Source organism: Semicossyphus pulcher, unplaced genomic scaffold, assembly GCF_022749685.1.
Source record: "Semicossyphus pulcher isolate SPU_LCO1_2020_fin unplaced genomic scaffold, fSemPul1.0.p SCAF_8, whole genome shotgun sequence".
NCBI classification, from domain to species: domain Eukaryota; kingdom Metazoa; phylum Chordata; class Actinopteri; order Labriformes; family Labridae; genus Semicossyphus; species Semicossyphus pulcher.
The window spans coordinates 15,569,674-15,587,077 of NW_027211759.1; the positions used below are offsets into that span (position 1 = coordinate 15,569,674).

The 17,404-nt window shown below is 40.6% G+C and overlaps 1 protein-coding gene across 1 annotated transcript in view; it reads left to right on the forward strand.

The window, feature by feature from the left end:
• The first annotated feature begins 13,220 nt into the window (after positions 1 to 13,220).
• sema4ba (sema domain, immunoglobulin domain (Ig), transmembrane domain (TM) and short cytoplasmic domain, (semaphorin) 4Ba) overlaps positions 13,221 to 17,404 on the forward strand; it is a 38,739-nt gene continuing 34,555 nt past the window's right edge. The window contains exon 1 of the mRNA XM_069687015.1: positions 13,221 to 13,374. The gene's annotated coding sequence lies outside the window, so the exon portion shown is untranslated. The remainder of the gene's footprint in view (positions 13,375 to 17,404) is intronic.

A 17,404-nucleotide genomic window follows, 5' to 3' on the forward strand; every position in this document is an offset into this window, starting at 1 on the left:
CAAAAGTGCTAAAAAAGGCGGTTCCAGATATGGACACTTGAGGCTGGCTCTAAAAGCGAGATTGTCCCCACAGACCCTCGTCTTACAATGCCAAACTTTATAGCAGAAATAAATGTTCAAACCTTGCTTCAGAAATATGTTTTTGTTCTTTATAGATATTGTCCCACTTTATGATGACTTATATAACTCATTTAAATTATATCAAGGCTTAAAATTATGCAGTGTGGCAGCTTTGAACGTTAGATAATTTAGGTCACTAAATTTGTCATCTTGCGTATCCAACCTCTTGCCAAAACGTAGTCACTTCTAACTCCAAAAAAAAGAAGATGAGGCCAAACTTGAGCCTTGCAAACGGTAGCTGACAAAATGATGAGTGACATCACAGTGGCCACTTGTTATCTACAGTCCATGTCTAGGATATGCACTGATGTGCACGTGGACGTGACCCGAGTTAACAAAGAGGATGAGAAGTGTACACAAGAAAAATGTTTATTCACACAGAGGCCCCTGCAGTTACACTTTCTTAAAACAAATGTTTAAGCTAACTGCTGCTGGTCTTCTGTGTTTATGTAGTTAAACATACCGTAGGACATGTGTTTATGTCTTTAGCTGACAAAGGCCAGAGTTCAATTATGACTGAAATCACCTGTGAAGACAGGTTAAAATGTATTACCAATGGTTAGAACAAGCCTACAATGGCGTGTGAAGCTATTTTATAAAATATTATTTCCCAATGCTTAATTAAGATCATGACGTAATTTGGCTGCTGGCATGGGCCGCTAGGTAATGCGAAAAAATATGGTACTGTAAGGTAATAATCTCGAAGATTTTCATCTAAATAAATGTCTGTTAAGTCACTATCTATCACCAAATGAGGTAACACAATGGTGATTGAGCCTATGTCCCACTGATGAAAGCATTTGCAGTATATAGTAGAATTACGGACTGGGTGTCTGTGGCAACACTCACGGAGAAAATCACAAGCAGCGCCCAGTTAGTGACGCGTTTTCCATCACCCAGCAGTGGTCGGTCTGCCAGAGAGGGTAGGCGGAGCTAGGCGGATGCATTTCTTGTTTCTGTAAATGTTAAACGAGTAAACGGTAATCTTCCATGGCTGAACATACGAAGAAAAGATTGATGACTACTGATACAAGTTCAAAAATAAAAATAAAAGAATCCACTCAGATGAAGGCACACAGTCTAAAAGGAGGGCGACCGTCAGCGAGGGAAATCAAGAGTTACAACCGGAGCCAGCCATAGACATCTGGTTAAATTGGGCGTCCTCCCGCAATTAACGTATATCACTATTAGGTGATGCCCAAGAGAACGAAACCTAAATCTTCGAGATTTTAGAGTTTAATAACAAAAGATAAAAAAAAATGTTTTATGGATAACTAACAGAAGAGCCATTATTAATATCCATTTTTTTGATTTTCTAAAATGCTCTCACCAAATATAAAAAACAGGCTTGCACTCTCATCTTATAAACTTAACAGCATATGTCTGTTTTTTTGCATAGCATTAACCATCTCATTGTAATGGTGTTTTGTTTTCCTGCATTAGTCATAGCTATGTGAGGTTGGATAGTGCTACACTAATGCTATTGTCACTCCTACATGCCCTACTGCATGTGACACATTGTTTCTATGAGAGTGTTTGTCATGATGGTTGATTATTCCCGCGGCTGTTCAGTGGCTACAGAAGGGGACAGCAATCGCCTTTGACCTTTTAATTTCAGAAGTAGTCTCCAGGGCCTGTGAGGGGGGAGGGACTGAGGATGCTGCTGCTAAGTGTGATCAATCAACACCATGTCGCCTGTCACATTTGACCAAATCTCCCTGCATGTGTGATATTTGAATAATTCATTGACACCTAACCCTTCAGGGGATGTTTTCTTAAATTGGATTAAGAAAATAGATTGCTTTTGCACATTGAGTACAAGTATATGCCTGATTTTATATATTTCAATATATTATAATATAACAATATTATTTTAATATGTTTTTGCTGATATTTGCAAACTAAATTTTTATTATTGATTGTGAATATAAGAAGTTATGCTTGGAAGTTATTAACAATTATTTTAGCTATTGATTAATCTACTGAATGTTTTCGCATTAATCTTTTAGTCTATAAAATAAAACTTGAAGAAAGCTGTGAAAAGTGATTTTAAATGCTGTTGATTTAATACATTCATTATAAATAGATCATAAATACATTTAAATCTTAGCCACATCTTTGCTCTTTTATCTTATAGTCATAATTTGTCCAAGTTTCACATCCGCCTGTACTATAATGCTTCCATTCTGCAAGTAGCACCATTTTTCTTTGAAAGCGCAAAAGTAGCTTTTTGTGTTCCTCGAGCACAAGATGGTCTCATGTCAAGGTCACTCGCTTGTCTCTCAATACTGTCATTGTATTTTTTCTCCTTTTGCGATGAAGGGCTTGAATCCATTTGCAACAGTGAGACGGATCAGCTCGTTGGGAAAGAGGCCTTACATTGGGAATGTAGAATGATCGTCTGTGTGCTCCAGCAATAATATTTCCAGGCTGTTGTCCCCTGCGGTCATAAGGGGCTCAACCAATTTGTGTTCGGAAAGGTCACGTCCATGTGGAGTGCTGTTTACATTCGGGGGTTACCCTTGTTCCTGAGGCGTCATCCACTGAGTAGTGTCACACACACTGGGAATCACACAGCCTTGTCCGAGTACGGTCTGCATTCCAGCCAACCTACGATACTTGGTATGTGAGAAATGTCTCCAAGTGCTCTCACTGTAACACTTATTATTGTGGCGAATACAGAGCTTCTTTTATTTTCTCCCTGTTTATTGTGACTGAGACCATACTGTTACTGTTTTTGTGAATGTCGCATCTGCAAGTTACAATGTTGGATCTCTATTCTGACATTTCTAGTATGTGTGAGTAAAACAACACTTGTTTCATTTAGGCCTAATTATTTCTATTTCAGTATTTATATTGCTTGATGGTCTTACTCCACTTTTCCAATAGTTTTCTTCTTCGTAGGGAACATAATGTGCATGGAGTGCAGATAATTGCAAATATGACTTGTTCCTTGGACATTGTAAAGGCAAGGCTTTACTCTTCCATCAGGCCTTAAATTAAAGGTCTCATGGTCTGTCATTGCAGCCTTTCAGTACGAGCCGTGTCATCCTCACTGCAGTGAAAACTTGAAACCTTCAATTAAGCTTCACTGCCAACACATGCTGTGACAAGTGTCCTTCAAACTCATGCTAACCCTTCACTTTGTTTCCTTGTATTTATAGAGTCCTTAATTGTTTAAAAAAAGTGAAGGAAGTGTTGACTAGCTAACTGTCTTTCACAATCACAGTAATTCCTCAGTCTGTTGACTGTTAGCGCAAATTATCTGTCAGCTTAAGTCAAGTGTGTTTACTGGATGGTCCCCAGATGCCTGTCGAGCTGCACTAAAGTTCCCCACAGGACGGAAAATATTCAATATAACAGGGTGTTTCTGGTTTGAAATAGTCATTGATTTGCTGTCTGCTTAATTAACAACAGATCCTTTTTAGAAAGTTTTCCAAAGTTAGGGGTTATTGCTTTTTAAAGTTTTAAAGCATAACAGCTGAGGAGAAAACACATCATTCTGCAAATGTGAAAATGATTTAAAAGCCTTTATTTTAATGACTTTATTATTCATTAATGACCAAAGCTCATGTGCCAGGTCCCATCTTCATCAGAGTCTGCCTACCCGTGGTTACTCTTTGACTGGGCGTATAGCTAATATCTGGGCTCAACCACAGAACAGAGTTAGATTTTATGTTCATTATTTATTGTGTTATTATGAATAACAGCTGAACATCTTAATGTATCCATAATATCTAATAGCTAGTGTTAATTGGTTGTGCTGTCACAGATGGCAAACTGAATGAGCGAACACAGCTGCAGTCTCTTTACACACAGCATTACAATCTGTTTACTTTTATCAGTCAGCTGATTTGCCAGAATAAATTATTATCTTTATTAAGGCTGCGACTAACAACTATTTTGATAATCGATTAATCTGTCGATTATTTCTACGATGAATCAGTTATTAATTGGATACAAATTTTAGTATTAGCGTTATATTCAAAACACAAAAAATAGCAAGCAAAGACGGTATAGCGTTGTTATTTTACCATTTGCAAACACTTCATTCCTCTCCAGCTCCACCCTCTATTCCAAACATGGTCGCTTCCGGCTCCAAAAAACAACATGACGTCAGCCAAAATCGCTAACTCTAGGCTTCTAAAAGTCCCTCAACAAACAATGGGTGATGCCATGGTGGCTACGTCCATTATTTATGTAGTCTATGGTTTTGGCATTTTGAGTTACTGCTTTCAAATTATAGTCATTTTATTCAATGATGATTACAGCTTAAAACCAAAAAGTTGATGGACAGATAATAACAAAAAGCAACAATGTTGATAGTTGATGATGGATTAAAGAGCAAGTAAGAGAACATTTAGTCAATTTTAAAGCTGACGACTGGTTCCAGCTTTTCACATGTTACGATTTGCTTCTTTACGTTGTTTTCTTTGATAGAATGACATTACGTTTTTGGCATTGGGATTTTCCTTTGGAAACAACAAGCGATTTAAAAGCTCCATAAATGTTAATTATCTCTGATATTTTACAGACCAAAATTTTAAGCAATTAATTAAGGAAAAAGTCTGCTGAATAATCTGTAATAAAATATAACTGGACGGGGATTTAAACAGAATATCTAAGGAACAAGAGGATTTTAAGTGTCCATTTTTGTGCAGTGGGATCTTTGCACTCGGCTCACAACAACTGGCAGAGAAGCGTTCTTTTTTTCTGCTGTTTGAATATATTTTGTTCAGTCTGGTTCAGTAATGTTTGTCCTTTTGACAGCATACTTGTAGGCGTGTGTTTGTATTTGTTAGGAAGCATGGAGATGTTGTGGTTCTCACTAACCATTGTTGTGAGCATTGTTGTCCGGTGGTGGTTGTGGTGGTGGTCTGTGGTGCACCAGGGTGTAGGTGGTTAACAGATGACCACTTGGAAAAGGCGACCATTACATCCTCCCCATTATGATTGGACTGTGCCTGCCAGATGTGCTCAAAGCATCTGCGTATTCACACAGCAGTTTATGGCAAAATTGTTGTCAAATGGAATCATTGTGAGCGGATGTTAAGACCTAACAATCGTACCTATATCCTCGCCCAGCTGCTGCAAGGAATCTCAGACGACCTTTATCAGAGGTTGAATATCATCATGCTTTTTGAGCAAGCACTGGTCACGCAATCGAATTACCACACAGAAAAGACATTGTGTGGGCTTTCATGCCCTGGGCGCACACACACACGCACTTACACACATATTCAGCCTTTGCCCCTAAGGGATGAGCCACATTATATTGTACATCATATTATATCCATTCTGACAACAAACCCCAGTGATGGTACACAATTAAGAGCACTTGATCTAATTATTTCATGGTCTGACTCAAACCACTGAGGGTATTTTACAGTTGCCAGATCATAAATATTAAATTTGGGCTTGTGCATGCACAGAAAAGAGCTCAGCAGTGACAGAGAGAGTGCTGCTACAAGGAGCACCTCCCTTCCTCCGTCCACTCCTCTCCTAGTCAATGATGTAATGTTTCTGCTGCTGATAGAGCAACCCCCTCTCCTGCCTTTTTTTTTTGCATTTTTTTCCCCTCCCCTTCCGATGTGCTGCTGCAAGCTCTCACTGGTGGTGATAGTGGTGGTGGTGGATGCGTGCGTGCGGCGCCGGTTCAGCTGCATCCCTGGGCATCTCTCGGGATCCCTGCAGAGCTTCTTTTCCTCTGTCACCATTCGACCGAGAGCCGCTCCTACTGAGCACTGCAAGACCTCGTCCTCTGCTGATTAAAGGTAATTCTTCTGGCTCATGACAAAAAAAATTCATTGCAAAAAGAGAGTAAAAGGGGAGTAGAGAGGAGGAGAGTGTGTGAAATAGAGGAGTGACAGACAGAAGGTTGACTGAGTGTCCACTTAGCTTCTGAGTAAATTGGTCTGGTTGCTGAAAGCTTCTTGTCGACACAACGCTGGATGCTATGGCAATTGCTCCTGCGCTGTGTGTGCATGTAGTGTAGTATGGTGTTGGTTTCCATGGTAAAGATGAGACGGATCCCCGTGCTGGCTCAGAGGTAAATCAGCATGTGTCATGGGAAGCTACAATTACCTACTGTGTGAAGTGATTTCACATCTCTTGTGCATAATTTATTAGAGAGACAGACACATTTTTTTCACTTTGTTGGGATTTTCTAAAACAGCTCTGTTGTACTTTTCTGATAAAAAAAAAACGTCAGATGATTATTCATCTCACTTCCTTGGTCTCACTTTGATTCGCCTGCTCTACAAAAACTGGGCGTGTACAATGACAGTCATGAAGCCAGGATGAATGATGCGGTGGGTGTTATCTGCATGCAGATTTTCCACTGCTTCAGAAATTAAAGAGTGATTTACGCCGCTTTACGTAGACGTCTGACCCAACACTTTTTCTTCTTCGTCATCATCTTTAGCAGGATGTGGTGTTCTGGCACAGGACCTCAGCGGGTTTGTTATAAGTGTACAGGAGGGAGATTTTTCAGGAGTTGTTTCACCTTAACTCTTGCGCTTTATCAGATGCTAACTTAATATTTCATGTCTCGTCTGCCCCACATGTAGATGCCTTATAACTAATTCATCCCCAGGTTTTTCCCTGTGTTTCAGTCTCCACTCATTTCCCTCAGTCCTACACTCTCCATTCAGCTCATTGTTTTCTCTCTCTCAGTACATTAATAGTAAAGAGTTTTGTTGTGGTCAGCCTGATGAACAGACATATCTGTAAATCACAATCTAATTGGACCTTTGGGAACAGGCTATATTCTGGGGTAGGGTCCCAGCCAAGAGGAACCATAACGGTCATTTCCTGATGTCCCAGTGGGGAAGGGGTCATGTTTACAGTGCAGGTAATTGGTCTTTGAAACACAGCATGGAGACAGCATTTTATCCCTCAGGCCATTATTCTTCTGCATGTATGTAATTAATGGCGAGCTGAAACTGAAAGCAAATGTCCCACATTTCACCTTCGTCATTTTCACCTGAAAGACAAGGTGACGTCACCACACAAGCGGAGCGTTATAATGACTGACTCCAAAACCGCTGGGCGTGTCTCTATTAATAATTTAACTCATTGTGGATATGGGACATGTAGTGAGTGTTAAATCTGTCATTGATCTGCTAGTGGCACTAAAACTCACACTGTGTACCAGCAGTGGTGGACGATATGTTTAAAATAAATGGAATTTAGTATCATACATAACTATATATTGTGCAGATATGCAAAAAGTAGTCTGTTTTTGTGATTACTGTGCAATTTTTTTTTTTTTTGTGTAATTGTCTGCTCTATAAAACCTCCTTTTAGACATTTTTGTCTGATCACGGTTCAAAACATTTGAATTTATTGTAAGACAAGAAAAACTCACATTTCAGAAGCTTTTTTTCCTTAAGTGAGTAATCAGTTACCAAAAAGTGGCTTATTGTTTTCTCTTGATCAACTGAGCAATTAATTGACTAATCCTTGTAGCTGGGATTTAATCTATTTTCTTGAAGCTGCACCGATTACTGTCCAATACAAATCATGTTTTTACACAGGAAGTTTTTCGACAAAAGGATTAAAAAGTAGGAGAATCTTCTTAACACATAAAGGAACACTTAGGAAAACATTAAAAAAAAGAAGCAGATTAACTGAAAAATAATAGCTTGCAAAAAGTTCACACAACAGCAACAAAGGATGGATGGAATAACCAGACAGGAACGTCTGTGTTTTGGGAGTGGTCAGTAAATGAATGCTTAAGAGAATGTATAAGGTCCTGTTGTTTTACCCTTTAACGCTATGACATGAGCTTTGAGAGATCATATGGACATTGTTGGACAGATTAATTACATTTCTTTTTTCAAGAAGAGAGAAATCTGCTTGATTAAATCCCCCTCTGTTGGAAGGAGCAGTACGAGGTTGTTACTGTATGTGGAGGCAGGAGTTGTGTATGTGTGGGGGAGGGGAGCAAAGGTAGAAAACACAGGAAAGTTGATCTGCTGCCACATGGACATGAAGGGCCACCTGAGGAGCATCCGAGCTGTTCCTCCTGCTCTGTCTGTTGAATCTCGAGCAGGCCTCCTTGCTTTGGAGGCGTGCCATTGGCTCTGCCATGACTGATTGTTAATCCAATAAATAGTTTGGCAGTCAGAGCTACTACAAACATATTTCTCTGTATAAAGATAAAGACAGAATAGATAAAAACACTTGCGTGCAGCACAAGCACCTGAAAGAGAGCATGAGTAATCACACGTACAGCTGGTGATGTAGTGAGCATGTGAGCGGTAATGCTGGGAACTCCTGTACTGGTTTCAGACTCGTGAGTAATAGCATGTATGCAACAGTGTAATGAAAGAAACAGGGGTGAGTCAGATGACTGAAAGCTCTCTCTCTCTCGCTCTTTCTCTCTCTCTCTCTCTGACACACACACACACACACCTCCGGGATTGTTCATTGGCATTATCTCCCTGCCAGAGGGCACATATCCCACCAACCCTCTCTGCTGGAGAGCCACAGAGTCAGGTGTGGAGGAGTAATGCCTTAGCTTGTGTCATGCAGAGACATCACAGCATCATTTCCCCCCAAACAGACGAACACAGGATGGAACACCTCAACATCCCATGTTCACCATTGATCATATGTAAGGTATATTATTACACACCCACCCACAACATGCTGAGCCAGTCACGCTCAATGCTAAAATGAGTCACTCACCTCATTTGTGGGTCACACTGTGCCTCCTCAGCTGATTCTTTCCCACAAAAGCTCTTTCACCTGTGCTACAAACAGGAAAGATTCAAAGAACAATTTAAAATTAGAGCTGCAAATATTGGTTATCATTGTTATTGATGATTCTTGTGGTAATTTATTTGACTTAATTATCAATCATTTGGTCTAAGGGATGTAAGATAACATTGAAAAATTACAATTACAATTTCTAAAGCCGATTGTGATGCCATCAAATGTCTTATTCTGTCCAAAACCTTGTAAGAAATTTAGTTCACAATCACAAGACACAGGTAGTGAGCAAATCCTTTGCCTTAAAAAGGATGAAGGTGTTAATTTTGGCTTAATAGATGATTGTTTTGTGGATCTTTTTCTCCATTAAAAGTAATCTAAGAAGGTTCAGGTCACATAGCCCATATAACATGCGATGGTGTGGCCCTCCATAAAAGTTCTTCACTCAGTGTGAACACAGGTTCAGGTAAGATTGGAGCAGGCTGGCGCTTCAGACAGTGTGGAAGAAAATGACGTAAACTGTAAGGGGGACTTAAGAGGACCTGTAATTGAGATTAAACAACCAAACCATGTACAAATATTGACTCATAATTGTCATTGTTTTGCAGTGACCTGGTTTTACATAAAGACTGAGGCTCAAAAATTGAGGCCAAAGAACAAATGTAAGTGGTGTGAAAACAAGGTGAGGCTTTGACTCAGAAACTCTGGGAGCTTATTTAGCTTCGTTAGTTTAGCTTAGTTTTCTGGGATTTTCCTTTTTAGCACTGCTAACACAGCTAGCACCGAACAGATGCTTAAAGCTATACTGTGACCTGCTGTTACCATGCAACTGCTGACAACCTGTAAGATGCAGTGTTTTTGCTTTAAGGTGGAATATTTCTCACTCTGTCACTTCATGTTCACAGTGTTTTAGTGCTCGCTATGGTATTGATGTTATGCATGCCAGACTGCATATGTGCAGCTGCTTGTACATATATTACAACGTTAATATATAGCCGCTAAGATAAAGTGAAAAGTATACAGGTGAGATTATTAGCAACCAAAGAGGAGGAAGTGAACACATTTTTCTGGCACATTAATCACATCACTGTTATTCACCACATTAGACAGCGCTGTGTTACCCACAGTAAAATGTAGATTCAGTTTGATGACCGCCAGTGTAACCCCTGAACACTGAAGTGATAACATGATGCTGAGAGTTGGGTGCCAGAGTTTCTCAGTAGTTTTCAGTGCCTCTGTCGGCCTCAGTGACTCTTTAAGTCGCCCTAAAGCTGCTATCTGCTGTTTCCATTAAGCTAATATGTGAAACACGAGGGCTTATCTCTGCTCTCTAATTCCTCGACTGTTATTCATTTATACAGAACGACCTGTCAGCACTTCTGCCAGCTGTGTGAGACAATGACAAACTTGTACACGTTACATGTTTTAATGTTATTGTGACCAAAAGTAGAAAACTTTTCTCTAATACACCACGCTTTATGAAATATATTTTCCAAAATATTTACTGCTATCGTTATTACGTTCATCTGCATGAAGGCAAGGCAAAAAAACCCCAACTCAAATACAAAACATAGAATCGTAAGACCATCTTTCAGAATATTATCCAGCATATACAACCTTTTATATAAATCACAAAGCAACAAGCTTCTAACAGTATACCCAAATGTCATCTCTTAATATTTGTGAGTAATTCTAACCAATTTTACAAGTAGCTTATTATCGACATTAGGACTACAACAACAATACTTTTTATTATTAATTAATCTGCCAATTATTTTCATAATTAATGACTTAATCAGTCTTGGGGTGCTTTCACACGTGAGCTGTTTGGTCCATTTAAACCGAACCCTGCTGCGTTTAGCCAGATAGTCCGGTCAGTTCGGAGTGGTGTGAAAGGAAGGAATCTCAAACTTTGGTGCGGACCAAACAAATGAACTCGCCTGAAAACGGGGTCTCAGTTCACTTCGAGGTGGTCCAGAATTTGGTTCACTGTAGGTGACAAAGCGATCCAAACCAAATACAGGAAGTGAACCAAAAAACAGTGCCTTTTGGGTTGTTAACGAACGCTGACATTTGCAGAGACCGACACGCAGCCAGGCAGCAAGATGAGTAGAGGACAGATGTGACAAGAACACGGAGGTACTCAAAGTGTTAAGTGAAAAACTAAAGGAGAATGGAAGTGATAGAACTGTGAAGCAATGTCGGTTAAAAGTAAAACAAACTCTGACAACAAAACAAGTCCGCAATCGTGTTGAGTGTGATTGATGAGTGTGCTCTCCCTCTTTGTTTACTTCAGGGAGTTTTCCCACGTGGAAAGCTGTTTGCTCCCGCATCAAAACTTTTGGTCCGCTGGTAAAAGCTGCCTTGTGAGCACAAACTCAAGGCAGAAAGCAACATTGGAACAATTTCTTCTTTGATTCAGACCAAACAAACGGACTTTAGGTGTGAAAGCACCCTTAATCAGTGTCTTTAAAAAGCTTGCCATGTCTGCAAAACCCAAAGACTTTCCATTATGAACATTTATGAAAATGTAAAGTAGCAAACATTGAAATATTAATACGTTTTCCTATTGTCACGTTGCAACAAAATACATTTCTTTGTTTTCTATTTGTAACTGGTGCTGGACTTCCTGTACAAGTCAGGCAGAGCCTTTTACAAACAGCCACATTAACAGGGTCACAACTTATTAAGAAGGGCCAGCCATCGTGTGTTTGACTGGTCTGAGCCACGTGTTTAGACGCCTGCCTGAGGGGTCCTTTATGTTCTGTGGATTGTTTACAAAAGGTCGTCTGCATGGCAGTGGCAGGTGGTCCCACTCAACAAGAGGGGTGTTACTGGTCCAATGGGAAGAGTGTATCACACTGACACAGGCTGTAAATAAGACATCCAGTGAGTATCCATGCTGTGGCCTTAGTACGTCTCAGGTGACAGGAATCTTGACTCTGCACAGACGCACTCTGAGCCAGTATTCAGAATCCCAACACCTCAAACTTGGCATTGCGTCTCCCTCCTTAGCAGTTGCCTAAAGTGTATAATTAGCATGTGCTATTTTAGAAACAGGCGTCCCGGTCTCAGCACCCCGCTATCTTACACCTCTCTCTATTTACACTGGAAATATTTGTGGAAGAGCCTCGTGAAGTTATTTGGTAACACTTGGCTTTAACAAGACTTTTTCCACATGTTGGTGCACATTCATTCGGCATAAAAATCTACTTATAATGCTGTTGGAACACATCTTTAACATTGTGTAACAGACTTGAGAGCTTTATACAGAGCAGAATGTGGATCATTCTTGCAAAGTGTCCCCTTTTACATACCACCAAACGGCCCCTTCTGAGACCTTGTTGCATCACTTTGTTGTACTTTCAGTGTCATGGCCTGAAAACTGCGTCCTTGCCAGTGTTGTGAGTTTTATTTTAGAACTACTTTGCAGCTCAACTTCACACTCAAGCTCTCAGTGTCTTCGTCATGTGCCTTTCATTTAGCTTGTAGTACAGTAGATCTCTCTAATCCTACAATTAAAAATGCTGCTTGAAACGTCAGTACATAATTGTAGTTTGGACAGTACAAATAGGAGTTAAGAACTAAAGGGGACCATAGTGTTTGTCAATTTTTATAGCAAATTGGAAGTCAATGGTCTGACTTAACTACTACCTTAAATAAAATACACAGAGAGTAATAGATAAGTGTAATTTACGACAGAGATTTCGTTTATTTTCCGGTAGCTTGAAGTATTTAATGGTAATTACAATCATTAAAGTCGCTCTTTAAAAGGGAGCAGATGGCTGAGAGTCAAACATCTGCAGTTGATAACAAGGGAACCTTCTCCCAGGGGAGCTCCGAGGCCAACGTGAACGGGACTTTGTCTCATTTAGTTCCTGCTCTCATTATGAATCCAGCCATGTCATATGTTCATTAAAATCTCTTTCTTGTGTAACTTCTGAAAAGTTGCTCTTGCATGGGTTGGGCTGTGATTTCCTAAAAAGCAGAAAGTCAGCAGTCTTGTGACAAGAAAATCACAGGATTCATGTGTGGCTTTTTTGTTGTTTTGTTTATTTGCGCAGGTTGTGATCGAGCAAATTTCATAGAAAACCACATGAAATTAGTGTGAAGAGAAAGAAAAACTTTTACTGATTAAAGTCTTAGTCTTCTTGTCTTTCCTTATATAAGGACACTGTAATATCAAGCGGATTACACTATATAAATGTCTCCATTGCCCATGAGTTGTTAAAGTCAAAAGTGAGTCAAGATCATCCTGTAGAAGCGCACCTCCCTCCCTCTCCCTCCCTCCCTCTCTCTCTTTGACAGTGCAATGGGAGGAGCTTCGGTGTGTTGAGCAGTCAGAGGCAGGCTGTAGTAGGACACTCTGTCAGGCAGAGGGAGAGTGTGGACCTGTCGTCTCCTGGAGCTCTAAACTCTGTCGTTTCTCTGGATTTTCTTCTGACACTTCCTGGTAGGAGGAATCAATCTCTTTGTGCCGCCTTAAGGAAACATTTTTGCATCTAAAGGAAGTGTTTTGTTTTCCTGGGACAGAGTGTAAGTACTGCTGCTATAGAGACCATCCTTCTGTTCATTAACTGTGTGGCGCCCTGGCTTCATGAATCATTGATGGGCGTTCGCTGCAGGTCTGGTTACCTATTGAAATGATGCCAGTATAACCTGTCATTTCCCCGTAAGAGGGTTATAAACCTTTTATGACTAAGTCTGTGTGGGGTTCCTTGTTAGTTTTTAAAGGGATAAGTGGGTGTGAGCTGAGACGCAACAGCCTTCCTCCCTCTCCAGTAGGTCTTTATCGCAAGGTGATAGCAGGGCAAGGGGGTCATTAAAGACCCAGCCTGAGCTTGTGTGTGTGTGTGTGTGTGTCCTGTGCTTGTATTCGTGGGTGCATGTGTAGGAGCTACCCTTGCATTAAGAGATGTTGGTCTTGGACTTATTTTCTTTAGAAACACAGTTATTTACCTGGGTGTGTGTTCTCTTTTTTAAGTCTTGCTGGCTTGTGCATTTCTAGTCGTGCAGGAGAAAAACATGGGCTCTGACTCTTTAAGCTTTGGCTCATCAGGAGTGATCCTGTGACTGGGAGTGGGGCCTCTTTCCACAGATAGGAGTTAGTGAATGTGGCAGCCAGTGCACACGCACACACACACATACATCCTCTTCCAGACTGGAAACAGTGTGTGAACTTAGAGTGTGGAAAAGCTGAGAGCAAGAACATAAATATCAACACAGAGTCTGCTGTGTCTGCTTGTGACTGTCTAATTGTTGAGGAGTTTTTGTGTTGTGACACTACTTTGGGGATCACGGTGCGATGCAGGCAGCTACAACACAGAAGCATCAGGTGCTACTGTGTGAAATTCAAATCTCCCACCCACACGCTGCTGGCAGCACAATGGAGACTAACGCCAAATTGTTAGCTGTGTGTGGCCGGTAGTTAATGGATCGAAACCTTTAAAATGGAAAAGTTTGTCAAAAGTCAATGGGGAGGTCGATGTAAGATTTGAGTTTCCTCCTTCTGCTTACTTTTGCGTGTGCACTGCCAAGTACCTTTCACTTACAAAGCTCTCAGGCTGCCTCTCCTGTGTCAATAGAGTTAACAAAGCAAACTGTTTAGAGAAGAAACAGGAACAATGTATTTTATTTCCATCACCGGAGAGAGCGCTTTGGTGTTAATTCTCTCCTTTTTGTACATTTAACACTTTGCTTGTATCATCACAACTCACATTACATCTACTTCTTCTCCCTTATCAAAAAAATCCAGAATCTGATTATGCAAATATTGTTCACTTAAAAAGATTAAATACCACACTTGCAGTGTATCCAACTTCCCATTCTCACTGTTTGTGTGCTGGAGATTATCTGCTGAGTAGATGTGCAAAGAAATATTGAAACCAAAAGCAAAACTTTTTTCCTCTCAGTAGCCACTCCATCACCCACATGCTAACAGGGCATGAGAGAGACATGAGAGAGACCATCCCAACCAGCCTTTCACTAAAGTTAGGTTTCAGTCATAATGATGTGCACATTTTGACTTTCTTGCAAGAATACCTCCAAAAAGAAATGTGAATTAATTGAGGTTTCCATGCAAAAATGTAGAAGTGACTAGCTAAAATACACAGCAGGTGGTGCTAAATTTTACTGGTGCTATATTTTAACGGTCAGGTGGCTTTAAACCACTGCAGAAGAAGAGGGGGCAACAAGATGATCAATGATCGCAGTCTTCAACAAAAACCTCAAACCCATTCTGAAACTTTTTATTAGCTTCATAGTTTATTTCTTAAGTAAGTCTCCATTGCACTTTGTTGCATTTTACTTTTATTGTTTAGTTTTTCAAAGATAAAATCAGCTTTTACGCTCAGATTTTATTGCACAAATTAAAGATGCACATAACAACCAGTGGATGGAAACCCGCCCACAGACACAGATCCTCAAATGATGAACAAACACCCAACAGCACTGGAACAAACGAGCGCTTTCATGAATTTTTGAGAATGGTTAAGTATCCCACAGGCGGGTGGAATATAATCAATCTTGGTATCTCATCTGTGACAGAGAGAGGTTTTGTTTTACGGCCTCGTATGTGGAGATTCATCCGTCTGCTGCAGGAGAAAAGCCTGTCTGTGCTGACCTTGGCCTGCTGTTTTCTTTTGGTTTGATCCACAAAGAAAACAGCTGGCAGTTGCATTCTGGATAGCGGCGGCCTTCACAATGAACTGCCTGTATGATGCTGTCAGAAAAGCTTTGGCTCGTTGGTAAAGCACGGTGCCTGTACTATCAATACCTCAAATCCAGACTTCTTCAAAAAAAATATAGTTCATGAGAGTCGGGGTCGCAGAGTTTAACTGCAACAGTCCTTTGGTGGAGCTGTTCTACATAAAGTCTGCTGAAAGGGAAAGAAGCAAAAGGATGAAATGAAGCTTCTGCTTGGTGAAGCTGCTCAAAGCAGTGAACAACCTGTTGCAGGTTACTGAGTCTGTTCACAGGAGAAAAGACAAAAAGAAATAAATCACACTGTTTTATCACAGCTTAATCCCCCATGCTGGCCCCATATGCACATGTTTCCGTTTTGTCAGCATATCCCAAGGGCATTTTCTCAGCATTAGGCTGCTCTGATCCTTCTCCTTCATCTGTTTATATAGTCAGGTTGACTCTCTCGCTGTCATCGAGTGTGTGAGCGAGAGAGAGAGAGAGAGTGAGATACTTTTTCCTTTTGATTCTCATTTATTTGTCTGTATTTCTTCAGTATCCTGTGTCACATCTGTTATTTTAGTTTCCAAGTTTCGACAAAGTATGTGCGAAGTTACAGACTGAAATAAATGTGACAAGTGTGTTGCTCTGAATTGGATCACACTTTAGACCATACTGGTATGTCTTCAGAAGGTATGCTCTTAAACTTCAGCTAAATATTGTGTTCTGCCTCTCCAGACAAGAGCTGTGCTTACTGCAGTAACATGGAGCAAAGACAAACAGCTGGCACTAAACATAGTGTGCTGCTGTGAAGAATGATACAGATTCAGAGTTTGCATGTTTGAAATGATACTGTCACAGAAACCTGTGCACCATATTCTGCTCCCATTTAATAAGTTTATTTCTGGAGTGGAGAAAAAAGCTCTTTTTCTAATATGTGGCTTTAACAAGGACGAACTGGTGACCTAAAGTCACTTCTGCTTTATTTCTCTGGGTTGTGTCAGTTTAAATTTGGATTGATACTGACCACAAAGTCTTGTCCGGGAGCTTTTGATCGTATCACATGATCTTCTTCCGCAGTGAGGGCCGGATTGATTGTGTTAGATGTCAGTTGTTTTCTCTGTTTCATGTCGGTCTTAAAGCCAGGATTCAGAGTTCATTTTGGACCTTGAAAAGATGACAAACAATGTCAGATAATTTTCAGATGTTTTATCTGACTTTGTTTCCGTTTCCGTTTATGCCGACTCAAATGAGTAAGAAAAGGGTTAACATCTGAGGCCGCGGAGGGGTAGGCTTTGGAGTGGCGAGCCACTTGTAACCTAAAGGTTAAATACAGGCCTTCAGGGAGTCCTATTACTGTGTACTCACTGATGGGAACTCTGCAAACATGCATTCTGGGAGCACAGCGGGCTCCTCTGTTTATTCCCAGTCCAGCACTGTGCCACGATGTGGGAAATGACTGAGGACATGGATCATGGCCAGAACTCTGTGTTTGGTCCAGCATCTCAGAAAAAACTAAGATCTGCCTTTTAACCCCTTATAAAACATGCACCAAAACATGTCGCAAAACATGTCGCAAAACATGTCTTATTCGTCTTATTCGTCTTATAGTGTCTTATTTTAACTCTACGCAGCAGTTATGGGAAAACGTGGAGTATGTTTACACATACGTCAGCATTTCTTACACGCTGGTGTGAGAATCACAGTATTATCTTTTCAGGGTGTGTTCCCATCACCCTTCACCAAACACCTGTTCCTCTCTCATGTTTAATAATAAAGTTCTATTTGAATCCTCCTAGCTATGTGCGCGTTTGACCCCGGGCCTGTGGGACGACTATAAGGTGTCACACACAGCGAACGTGCATCAGGTTGTTGTTAGCGGTGG